Below are 11,561 nucleotides of genomic sequence, written 5' to 3' on the forward strand. Positions count from 1 at the left end.
AGAGAGAGAAAGGGGAGGGAGTGAAAGGGAGAGTGAGAGAGAGGGGAGGGAGAGAGAGAGAGAGCGGGGGGGGGGGGGGGGTAACGTCCAGTCGACACAAACTAGATCGTTTCGGAACTAGCATATGGTTCAATTTTATTTCAATAATTCGCTTGCACGTAGGGTTCTTTAGCAGAAGGAGAAAAGCCATGTAAACCTACTCCGGGGAATCGAAACCACGCCAGTTGACTCAATGACAGACCTTATGATACAACGCGTACGCGCTACCCATTCGGCCATCCAGCCACCTAGTGCGCCTTGGACCCCGAAGTAAGTCGTAAATGATTCTAGAACAATGACCACATAAAACTAAACTAATTCCCATTAACGTATAAATAGAAACTATATAATTAAAGTTTCTACTTGTGTAACATAGCTCTACAGATAACATTGTGTTATAAATCTACATGTACCGGTATTAAATTAAATTAATCTGCTGAAGGTGTCTGATATACAGACAGTGACGCATTGATTGTCCTACAATAAATATCACAACAACATGGACAATCTAACAATAAATATCACAACAACATGGACAATCTGAATATGTCAAACGGAAAGCAATGAAATGGGGTTTAACGTCCAATTTGTCTGTACCAACTGGCAATCTGATTAAAACACAGATCCTATTTCGTTTCGTTTTTTTCATAGTTAAAAATTTCGTTTTCTTTGTCTTTACTACACTAGGAGTGTGTGAAATAGCTTTATTTGACGTCCGCTTCCACCGAAGTGATATCGCAGACAAAATACACTAGGATCTGGAAGAGTTGTTATATAACCCGCTTTCTGGGTGATGTGGGGGATTAGCCAATGAAACTGACTGTTACGGCGAGTTCTTTGTGTGCTGTGCACGGAACTGTTGATATACCACTAGAAACATCAACGCTGATTTTGTTAATCAAATGTCTGACGTCATGGGTTCAAACGTCGCTCGTACGATCCCCTGAAGTCAGACCTTCATGTCATTGAGGCAATCGATAGTATAAAAGAACGAAAGGATATATAGATCTGTATTATAATCAGATTGCACCAACTGGCTAATCATCTGTCGATGGTTCTGTTACGTGTGTACGAAACCGAAATGAAATGAAATGAAATGGGGTTTAACGTCCTACTGTTCTGCTCCTAACCTGGGCTAATGAAGACGGGCATACGCCATACAGTGTGCTATGAGGGAAATTTGGCCCGGACAGCGGCACTACGGCCTCGGCCTACTTTTATATCGAATTCCAACTGTCAAGGGATCTTTTAGGTGCCCGCCAATATGTACACGGGACCTCTGTTTTTCGTACCATCCGAACGACTAGACAGCTGTCCTTGTCAGGCCCTCCGCCCTGCATCAATGACAAGGGAGAATCACGCCGGAAAATCTGGATGAACTTTCTCGGCCAATGCAGGGATCGAACACCAGACCTCCAGGCTAGCGAGTCAGCGCCTTACCCACTTATCCACCGTGATCCCCTAGCCTAAGCAGAAAATTAGCCCAGTTGTTGAAACACAAAATTACGAAGAAATGTCGTAGAAGATCATGAGCGGATGAGCATATCCTACAATGTACACGACACCCCTCGCTATGTATAGCTTGCTGAGACGCTATAAGTATACGTTGTAGTCTTTCGACTTTATATAAAGATCTATAAGACTTTGTTTATTTTGACAAAACCAGATGGTTCATCATCAGTTAACGCACGTGGTATACACCTGCACAATGTGCAGTGTCTATATTCTCCCCAATGCCTAATTCCAATGTCAGAGAGAGAGAGAGAGGGGGGTGAGAGAGAGAGGGGGCGGGAGGGGGAACTCAATGGAGGTACATCGGAGGGCGTGCAATCATGTGCGATAGCATGGTTTGTGTCAATATTAGAATATTAGTGTCTTCCATTATCACATTATGTGATAGAACTGGTTGAACACATTCCAAATATAATTTTAACATCTAGATCTTTGCTACGGTAGATGCGTAACGACGACTTGAAGAAACGGGAAGTGATGCAAAAATGGAAAACACGGGTTATCCTTATATATAATTGACTGAAGAAACAAGCTATAATAGATACGCGGTCGAATTTCAGCTCACTGGTAATTCCGTTGGAGACGAAAAGTTGTTATATGAGATTGTGATATCTGACAATTCAAAGAATAAAGAAAACAAGAAAAATAGAAAAGACTTGTACATAAAAACATGGTAATGCACAGTTATATATAAGGATAACTCTTGTTTTCCATTTTGTACGTCATTTCCTGTTTCTTCGAATCTTCGTTACGCATCTATGTTCTTGGTGTTAAAATTATATTTGGAACGTGTTCAACCAGTTCTATCACATAATATATGTGATTATGACTGATTCCAATATTGTCCTTTAACACAAATAATGACTGACACCAATATTGGCTTTTAAATCTTTACGATAGACCATTGTCAGCATACGTTCCGAGATAAATCTGAACGCAGCCGTAGTGTTCTACCGCCTGCGCTTTAGATAAAGTATGTCATTAAGTCAATTGGTGTGGTTTCGACCCCAAGTTGGTACCTTACAGGCAGTAGGTTCGCATGGGTCTTTCGCGGGCACTAAAGTTTCTACCTACTGTAAAAGACATCTGCGCGCACGCAAATTATTGGAATAAAACTGTTGCCATAAATTAGTCCTGAAATGACCAAGTTTATGTTAAGTAGGCGTTAAACGAAATAAATGTTTAGAACAAGAAGTAAAAGTAGAAAAGAAGTAAAAAGAAATAAACGCAGTTGAAGAAGTGAAATTATTTCGAGAAGTTTTGATTCCTATTAACCAAACAATTAACAAAATCCTCAAAATAACTCAAGAATGTCTGCGATAAGAACTTGGCCCTACCTAATATATGTTTTTATGTCAAAAATTGATATCCAAAGCAGACATCTGTTTGACAGTATTCTTTCATTTATGTATTTAATTAACCAAGATAAACTTATTATTTTAATGAAATGTGGCTGATGCACGTGGCATGTAGTTCCGGTACATTATATTAGTCGCCATGTTGTCAGTTAATATGTATCCTATTTGATCAGCATCATCGAATATCCGCCAACAGAAGTTGCGTTAATACTCAGAACTGAAATGGAGTTTAACCTCCTGCTGTTCTTCAAAGAGACGAATAGGTGAGCTGCAAAATCGCACCTGTCTCTCGGGTCAAACTTGGATTTCGAAAAAGCACCAAAATAAATAGAGTTTAACTTTTCTGGCTGTTCTTCACAAAGAAGAACGGGTACACTGTCTCTCGGGTCTAACTTGGATTTCGAAGAGGCACTAAATGAAAGGGGGTTCAAGGCTCTCCTGTCCTTCGCCAACCCAGATAGTGAAGACGCGCATACGCCTTATAATATACTATGAGGAACTTTTTGCCAGGTCAGCAGTATTTTTGTCTACTCTTCATCGAATGCAAAAGGTTCTTTTACGTGCACGTCCCATCCGAACGACTAGACGCTGTTCCTTGCCAGGTGGTCCGTCTTGCACTAATGAACCAGAGGCTACAGGCAGGATACGCCCACATTTTGCAAGATATGGATAGAGAACAAGCTAAACAAAAGTTCGTCTTGCACTAATGAAAAAAGGAAATCATGATGAAATCTTCCGAGGAACTTTCGCGACCAACACCGGAATGGAACTCGAACACCTCCAGTGGCTAAATTGTTCCTCAATGATTTGAAATTGATACATTCTGATTAAAATACAGATCACTATTTCGTTTCGTTTTTTTAATACTTTCGACTACATTACATGAAGTGTAGTAAAGACAAGTAAAACGAAATTTTGAACTATAAAAAACGAAACGAAATAGGATCGGTGTTTTAATCAGATTGAAATTAATACACAGTGTTTATGTTCATAAGACGAAGCCTGTTGATTTTTAACGATTTCCAACCACTCGAACAGCTAAATTAATCATCTAATTACCGGTACATGTAAACTAAATGTTAGTACCGAGATGAACTAAAAGCCAATCAAATTTTAATTATTTCTAATAATTACTTCATGGATTGTTACGCTGTGCACTCATTAGCTACAAAGAATAGATATGGCGTCAACCCATGTGGACTGTAAAGGCGACTTAGCTGCTGTGTGCCTGGCAACATATATTTATAATTTGTGGCAAGAAGCTTACCGGTGTCATTCACCGAATAAATATCCTTGTTAGAGGCGAGGTGATATTAACAGCTGTTCCGTCTAAAAGATGCAGTGTTTTTGCATTTTATTTAAATGTTATCAAAATGGCATGCCGTGTTTTCCATCAGCTTGTTTGGTTGTATCTCAGATCCTGTTCAATGTTATCATGGGTTCATGGTGTTTCCAGATATCAGACTATTTAATACATAATTTAATATTATTGTCTCACTGTTAGTCATCAAATATAGATATTAAAATCCACAGGTAACATCCACAGGTACCATCCCCAGGTAACATCAACAGGTAACAACGAGTAGGTGGTTAACGAGTTAATTACACCATTAACAAATATTAATGCACTTCCGGTCGTGAGAGAGATAGAGAGGGAATGGGGTGGGGGTAACGTCCACTCGACACAAGCTAGGTCATTTCGGGACTAACATATGGTTCAATATTATTTCTTGCGCGTAGGGGTCTTTAGCAGTGGGAGGAACCCGTGGGACTGGAGAAATCCACGAGGTTGGACAGACGACCCTACTCCTTATTGTCACGTACAACCGAGGAATCGAAACTACGCCAGTTTATTCAAACTTCCGGTCGTATTAGTCAATAAATAATAAAAAAGCACATCACAAATGGTGTCTTATTTAATGCGGAAATGAAATTTACAGATAGGATGTCAGTCAAATAAATATATGTCTACACCCACAGCAGCTTTGTCGTCCTAGCAGTCCATATTGCTTTGTGACAGTTGATTCTTCGACAAATTTTACAAAGTTGATTAAGGGGAACAATTCACGATATAATTATTGGATTTTGTTAAAGTCTCAGTGTTGGGGTGGGGGTGTGGGCTTTAGATCATGAGTCCTGTCATGGAGTCAAATGGCGTGGTTTCGATTCCCCGGTTGTACGTGACAAGGACAAGGGTCGCTGCAGTGTGCTTTAAAGGACATTTGGTCTATAGACAACGGTGCTATAAATGTTTAGTGGCCTTGTGATGTATCGGTTCTTTAAGCAAATAGGGTGGGTGGGCGAATGGTTAGTGCGTGCGCGTTGTATTATAAGGTCTGTCTTTCAGTCAGCTGGCGTGGTTTCGATTCCTCGGTTGTACGTGACAAGGAGTAAGGTCACCTGTCCAACCTCGTGGGATTCCGCCAGGTACTCCGGTCCCCCCCCCTCTCTCTCTCTCTCTCTCTCTCTCTCTCTCTTTAAGCAAATGATTGTTTGTATATTAGCCTATTGTTCTAGAAGTGTTGTAGTTGTGGGCGTTTAATACCAACTGTTCTCAATTACATATATATATATATATACAATAACCAGTAGAGATACAACAAGCGACAACAAGTGTTTTCAATAAGTAAGGAAAGCATGTTATTTGATAATACCCAATCTATTAACAACTAGAGCGAGAGAAATGTCTGTCATGCTACGATAAATGCTTATCTTTTCATCACTACCTGTACTGGAAATGGTTCCACTACTGATAGCTTCAGTCTGTGACTCCAGCCGTTGTAGCGGATAGTTCTAATGACTACAGTAACTTTATGGACCGGCGTTACATCTGTGTAACTCCATTAAAGGGAAAGACCAAAGGTTTTCATATAAATTATGGTTTCCATAAATTTTAAATATATATTCCTATATAATTCCATCTGTGACGCACTCAAAAATGTTTTTGCAAGCGGGAAATTATTTCTTTTAAAACCGAAAGTGACGCAGTTGGTTCAACTTAAGATTTATGGAAACCTTGTTGAAAATCGTTGGTCTTCTAATTTAATTCTCCCCACCTTCATGAAACCAGTCCATGCAGAATAGTAGGACGTTAAACCCCATTTCATTTCATTTCATTTGCCGTAATTTTCAATTAAACTGCCCACCAAGTGTACTGCGCATAGCATAGCATATAATTAACTAATTAATTAATTAATTAACGGGGGGTTTGGATGGCCGAATGGTTAGAGCTTGCGCGTTGTATCATAAGGTCTGTCATTGAGGCAACTGACATGTTTTCGAGTCCCCGGTTGTCCGTGACAAAGAGTAAGGTCGCCGGGTTTTCTCCGGGTCCTGCGGTTTCTTCCCACTGCTAAAGACCCCTACGCGCAAGCGAATTATTGAAATAAAAATGAACCTCATTTCTCTCATTCTCCGCCTTAACCAGAAATATAATTCCTGCTATAATCCGGACTCCGATTCCCTCGGATTCGCCAGAATCAGACGTAACTTGAAACTCCAAATGACATTGGCAAGCAACGTGTCATATAAAGAAACGTTAGGTCATTAGACGTCTGTGTGTCTGTGATCATTATCTTGCACGTGTGCCCGGATGCATGTAGCGTGCATATCTATTTCGTTTTTAAAAATTGTACATTGTTTCAACATTAGCTCATTTATATTGTTTGTTAAGAGACAGCTACTGATATCTATCTGTCTGCATAATGTGTTATTAACTATTTTATTTTGTGCGCGCACGTGTTTTGTATTTACATGGATATCTATCGTATATACATAATGTTTTATTAAACCTACATTACGCAAGAGCTAAAGCTGCCTATTGCAAGTCTTTCTTTAGGCCTGAAATGTTTTCTAAATACTTAGACATTAATTAACTTATCCAAACCATAATCAATTCTCCATGTCATCGCCAGCCTGCGATATTTAGCGGATTGGAATACAATTTCAAAAAATAATTAAACGTAAAAATGGATAATTCAAAAGCTAATATCTCGGTTCAGAGTGGAGCAATTTGACTGAAATGTTCAGCATATTCTATTTACGTTATCTAATTTGTAACTATCATAGCGAGAACTGTCAACTCATTATCTAATCTCTCATAATGGCCCTTTAACTGACGTGTGCGCGCATGTTTTTGATGCTACGTACATATCCAGCTTAATTTAATAATGTTTTATAATTGTGTGCGTGCACGTGCTTTGTATTTACGTGGATATATATAATCTTATATGCATATTGTTTTAATAACTATAGTGTGCGCGCATGTGTTTTATATTTACGCAGATAGCTGTCGTGTGTGCATAATGTTTTATTAACTAGTCTTTGTGCGCACGTGGTGTGTATTTATATAGTATAGTATAGTATATATATTTGTATGTATGTTTGATATTGATGGGTAATATGAGTACACGTGGTGTGTATTTTGTATAGATCATTGATATTGATGGATAATATAACTACACGTGGTGTGTATTTATATAGAATATATATTTGTATGTATGATTGATATCGATCTTTTAGAGGCATTTAGTAACTGGATAGAGCAATAAACTATAACTATAATGATATCGATGGGTAATATAACTACACGTGGTGTGTATGGTTGATATCCATGTGTATTTTGTATGCATGAGTGATATCGATGGGTTATAAGACTACACGTGTGTGTATTTTGTATAAATGATTGATATTCATGGGTAATATGACTACACGTGGTGTGTATTTAATGGTTGATATCCGTGTGTATTGTGTATAAATGGTGATATTGTTGGGTTAACAAAATAAAACCAAGTACGAACAATCCAAACCATTAGACAAAATTCGAAGTCCTAAAAAAACGGTATAGGCAAAATAGTGTAATAAGGCAAAATAGTGTAATCAGCATATGGACTGTTCACCGTGTACAAAATACACGACAATGGTAACAGGTGTCCGGAAGAGTAAGCTTACCCTGCCTGGCGCCACACCCGCCATAGCTGCATCCAAACTATTAGACGAAATCTAACTACACGTGGTGTGTATTTTGTATGTATGTTTGATATTGATGGGTAATATAACTACACGTGGTGTGTATGTAATGGTTGATATCCGTGTGTATTTTGTATAAATGGTGATATTGTTGGGTAATGAGACTACACGCGGTATGTATGGTTGATATTCTTTGGTAATATGCATAATTTCTGTACTTATATTTTATACATTTGTTATGCTGTTCAAAAATACGTTTCGGGGCCTCATTGATTAAGACTCTAGTCCATTGGTGGTGTAGGAGGAAGAGCGTGGCAAAAATCAGTATCTGATCGTTTGGATAAGGCGTAAAACCGAGGAATGGTGTACACAATGGCGTACACGTAAAATAACCCCTACCAATTGGAATCCATTGGTAAAAGACGCATCGGTGCAATTCTATTCTATTCTAAATCGCTTATCAAAAAGGGGAGGAGCCGCGGTGGCTAAGTGGGTAAGACGTTGGCTCGCTAATCTGGAGATCGCGAATTCGCTCTCGGTGTTAGCGGAGAAAGTTCATCGGGACTACCCGGCGTAGTGTCCCCTTGTCAGTGGTGCAGGACAGAGGGCTAGGCAGCAGTCTACTCGTTCGGATGGGACGAAAAACCGAGATCCCGTGTATACATTGGCATCCACGCAAAAGATCCGTTGGCAGATGTAGGAGATAGTGCCGCTGTCCGGGGAAAATACCCTCAAAGCACACGGCATGGCGTATGCCCATCTTCATTAGCCCGGTAGGAGCAGAACAATTTCATTTTATTTTATAAAGCGATATTATGTAAGGTTTAGACCAAAAGCAGACAGTTCTCGCTACAATAGTTAAAAAAATAGATAATATAACAGGAATATACTGGACATTTCAGTCAAATTATTTCACTCTGAGCCGATTTTAATATCACCGTAGCCTCATTTGTCATTGTTACCGTTGTAACGATAGTAAACAAAGTCTCGATTATCCATTTGTCATTGTTACCGTTGTGACGATAGTAAACAAAGTCTCGATTATCCATTTGTCATGGTCACCGTTCTCATAAATTCTATTCTATTCTACATTATTTTAAGCAATATTTTTTATTCCAATTTGAATCTGAATAGGGATTGGGGAACAGGCATAGCCTATATTAAACCCCTATCTCTCCCTCTACATCCCATATCATAAAGGACGCTTCGGCGCAATTTCATTCTATTCCATTGTATGCTGTGTTACATTGCATGTATTATACGACAGTAAACACACAAAACCAATATATTAAAAAAATATACCAACTCTACAAACTCGTCCTATATATACTAGTGAACACACGCTACTATATGTAAATACTAATGACTTATAAAGATGATAAATATGTTATTACACATGAGCTAAGAACCACAAAGCATCTACCGTAGTACAAATATACAAGCTAAAATGATTTAAACACACTTACCGCAAACAGTTAACGATAAAACAGCGGCCCTTGGTTAACCCCTATATCAATTTCACTAATATCAAGTACAAGTTATATTAGATATATATATATATATAGAGAGAGAGACGATGATAATATCCCCACGATACACAACTATTTATAAGCTATTCTATCCTGTATTTGGGATACCTATGTCACACACTTTGACACGATGTATGTCAAACAATTGAGGGATTTAGGATCTAGGTTAATTCACACGATGTACGGCGATACGAGCGAGACACAGTTCAATAACTTCCATGAATAAGGCTGATATTTGCTGACTGGGCGTTGTTGTTTTTAGTGTCTGTTTACTTTTGCTCCTGTATCATTAGGGTACAGTCATGATAAGCAACGTGCGGCTGTACATTCGCTGAATACAAGTATATCAAATTTATACACCGATACAGAAATATCAATACAGGAACGATGCACAACACGAGTCTGTACAACTGAATATGAAACTATTATAACAGTCCAGTCATATTAGACGACGCACCGACTGAATATGAAACTATTAAAACAACCCAGTCATATTAAACGACGCACCGACTGCAACTTATCAAATTAACACAATGATCAACGGATGAAATTTGCAGCAACTCGAATTCTTCAACTTAACTAGTCTAGTGATAATTATTAGACAACGCACGATGAAAAATTTATCAAATTAATGATCCGATGATCTGATTTGCCACTTTATTGGCAACTTCAGGTCCTTTATCACTTAAACTTCATTCATACTACACAGCGAACAAGCTAACAAACTCTGCAATTTATCAAATTTGCGAAATTTATTGGCACTATTAATGCAAAAAAACTGTCTAAATTATAATGAACCGAATCCACGAATTCTTTTGAGATTTCGTAATGGGTAATGCAGTAAGTAGTTAACAGCCAGATTACTATAGACATATCACACAGCAATTCACTTTATAAAGACATCAGTTCATTCAGACTCACTTTTTTTGTCTTAGTTGTGTTTGAATTCTTGCGTAAACTTTTAATTCCATTCAACAAGGTCGTTAGTTACGGGTGAATACCATCAAATCCATTCACAAAAAGTTTTAGATCACTGCCAGGCTACCAAATAAAACAGATGTTCAGTTTAACAATAACTTCCATAATCCAAAAGATTTATACTAATTTTTGACAAACATTATTACCCTTGATGCTTTCCATTAATGACTCTAAACAATTCTGATCACTTTAGATATTCCTGGAAGATCACAAAGAATTCCGATGCTCCACGATATTTTCCAACTGTTTAACGACTCGCTGTCTGTGCTCACGCAAATAATGAACTCCAGATTTAGTTGGGGTTTTTTTTTTTAAATACTTTACTACATTAATACTGGCTTGGGTGTAACGCCCCGCTTGTCATCTGTATAGGTAAATCAACTCCATCCTCTAAGCATACCTACATTCAGTTTGTACAACGCCCTTATGTCTCAGGGTAGAAATGCATTAAGTTCTATGATATTATTATTATCTTGGTGGCTGCATTCCTGTACATATTTCCAACCTTTGTTATCTACATGGGCTGGAACAAAGACGTCATTTTGCAAAGCGTTGATGAATCATGGAGGCGAGAGCCATGTTTAACGGTTGCCATGTCAATTTCGTTTGGTTCCTGATATAAATCACGACCCGCCGCGTTGTTTTGTTGTCGTCTGCTACTGATATAGTAGTGTAAACTTCGTATTTTATTACCACGCACGTTCGCTCTCCCCTCGTGCAATGCACGCGATCTCTCACCACTAGTGAATTAAAATATCATTCAGGCTGCTAAGCGAGCACGTTTTAAAAATCTGTTCTAACAACTTGACCCATAAAGGTTGCGACTCCTGTCTTTAATTTGTTAAAAACTTAATGTTTTATATGAGGTGTTTGAAGTCTCAAACACGCCTACACATCTTTTGAGAAAAAAAAGTTAAACATACATTATGCAAGAGCTAAATCTGCCTATTGCAGGTCTTTCTTTAGGCCTGGAATGTTTTCTAAATTATTAATTAGACATTAATTAACTTATCCAGGCCATAACCAATTCTCGATGGCATCGGATTTCTCCAAAATTAAATAAATTAGAACAGTTCGGCCATATTTTGATTTAAGCTAAAAATGGAGGAGCGAGACTTACCTTCGAACAAACAGTACGGTGGTTGAAATTATTGCACACGTCTTGTCAAACCTTAAA

The 11,561-nt window shown here is 38.3% G+C and overlaps 1 protein-coding gene across 2 annotated transcripts in view; it reads right to left on the reverse strand.

Moving 5' to 3' along the window:
• LOC126825530 (ras-related and estrogen-regulated growth inhibitor) overlaps positions 1-11,065 on the reverse strand; it is a 62,304-nt gene extending 51,239 nt beyond the window's left edge. Inside the window, exon 1 of one of the 2 annotated variants that reach the window (XM_050555185.2) lies at positions 10,328-11,065. The gene's annotated coding sequence lies outside the window, so the exon portion shown is untranslated. Of the gene's footprint in view, positions 1-9,343 lie in introns of both variants that reach the window. The other variant, XM_050555184.2, reaches the window with a different exon arrangement.
• Positions 11,066-11,561: the final 496 nt, after the last annotated feature.

Source organism: Patella vulgata, chromosome 6 (genome assembly GCF_932274485.2).
Source record: "Patella vulgata chromosome 6, xgPatVulg1.2, whole genome shotgun sequence".
In the NCBI taxonomy this organism is placed as follows: Eukaryota; Metazoa; Mollusca; class Gastropoda; family Patellidae; genus Patella; species Patella vulgata.